The sequence below is a fragment of the Nanorana parkeri genome, unplaced genomic scaffold (assembly GCF_000935625.1).
Source record: "Nanorana parkeri isolate BGI_ZX_2015 unplaced genomic scaffold, ASM93562v1 scaffold1804, whole genome shotgun sequence".
NCBI lineage: Eukaryota > Metazoa > Chordata > Amphibia > Anura > Dicroglossidae > Nanorana > Nanorana parkeri.
The window spans coordinates 257,883-259,678 of record NW_017308072.1 but is presented as its reverse complement, the minus strand read 5'-3'; positions in this window follow the sequence as shown (position 1 = coordinate 259,678).

Sequence of the window (1,796 nt, the reverse complement as noted above, 5' to 3'; positions counted from 1 at the left end):
GTATAATAATAAAAGTGTGACTGGCTCAGTGTGGCAGCGGTGCGGGGGGGTGATTGGCCTCGGCCGTGTAAGGAGCCCCAAAATTTCCAAGCTGTAGAGGGACTACAAATCTTAGCAATACATTATACAGCAATGCAGAATGGCACCAGCTATAGAGGACTAGAAATCCCAGGGATACATAATACAGCAATGCCGAATGGCAACTGGCTATAGAACCGGCTATAGAGGACTACAAATCCAAGCAATGCATTATACATCAGTGCAGAATAATATGAAGCTACATACTCTGTGCTGCTCCGGGGTGCCAGTCTGATGTCTCCAGTGGAGAATCTGAGGTGGCTCTGTGGGGGGTCTTAGGAGTGCTGTGCAGGTTCTATAGTGGGCTAGGCGGACTTTTAGGTGGGCTATGCGGGGTCTATGGTGGGCTGTGTTGACTCTCTGGTGGCTGTGCAGGTTCTCAGGTGGACTGTGCAGACTCTATGGTATGTGCTGTGCAGACTCTTGCAGACTCTCAGGTGGGCTGTGCAGGTTCTATGGTGGACTGTGTAGACTCTCAGGTGAGCTGTGCAGGTTCTATGGTGGGCTGTGCGGACTCCCAGGTGGCTGTGCAGGGTGTATGGTGGACTGTACGGACACTTAGGTGGGCTATACAGGGTCTATAGTGGGCTTTGCAGAGTTAATGGTGGACTGTGCAGGGTTAATGGTGGCTGTGCAGCTCTCATGTGGTAGCGCGGGGTTAATGGTGGCCTGTGCGGCTCTCAGGTGGATGTGCAGGTTTAATGGTGGTCCGTGCGGGTTTAATGGTGGTCTGTGTGGAGTCTATGGTGGCTCTCAGGTGGCTGTGTGTCTCCTCCAGGTCCTGGTTGGTCGGTCAGTCCTCTGCAAGGTTCCCCTGCACCTTGACAACTTTCTCCCTCACTGCTCTTCAGCCTTTCCCTCTGAGCTGTCCTTCTCTTCTGTGGCACCCACGTGTGGTCTGCCACCTTGTCCTGCAGTACCTCATTACTGAAACCTACTTTGCAGTAAGCTACAGCTGTTGGAATTTTGCTGCCTGTTGCTCCCTGCCTGGAGCTTGGCTGAGCCACCCACTTCCTTTCTGCTCATGCCAATGTCAGAAGCGAGGAAGACTTGTGTATCACTCAGATATTTCTCCTGCAACAAGCTATATATGTAATAGTCAATTTATTGTCCCAATGCCTCATCACTGGTTTCTGACGTTATTAGTGGGATTTGAGGAGGGAGAGGGTGTGATATCAATGTTGGCAGACAGCTGGCGACTGTGCTCTTGGTAGGTATGTGAAGATAGTTTTGTAGGCCAGTCAAGTACCTCCTGTGCATGCTGCTGTTGCTATATTAGTTAGCCACTATGTGAAAGAAAATGCAGAAGTGTGTGCCTTCCTTCTTGACTCCTACCTCTCTATGCAGTAACTCTTGCTCTTATTTAGGCTGGGTTCACACCTTGGCGTTCCAAAAAGGCGCGTTAAATGCGCGTTTTTTAAGCACGTTTTAAGCACGTTTTTTAGTCCAATGAAACTTGCATTCGACGCTTGTTTTTTAAGCTCCCTGGCAGTATGATTCTTTTTTCCTTTTTTTTTGTCTATCTGTTTTTTTTTCGTTTTTGTTTTTTTAAACTTTTAAACTTCCCGCCGGTTCCGCCCACCTGTGACGCGGACGCTCGCAAGTGACGGAACCCGGAAGACGGCAGCGGTCGGAGGACACAGCGGGGATCGCGGACAAGGTAAGACCTACTCTGTATTCCCGAGTGTGGCTCGGGGGTTACCGCTTTGTTAACCCCG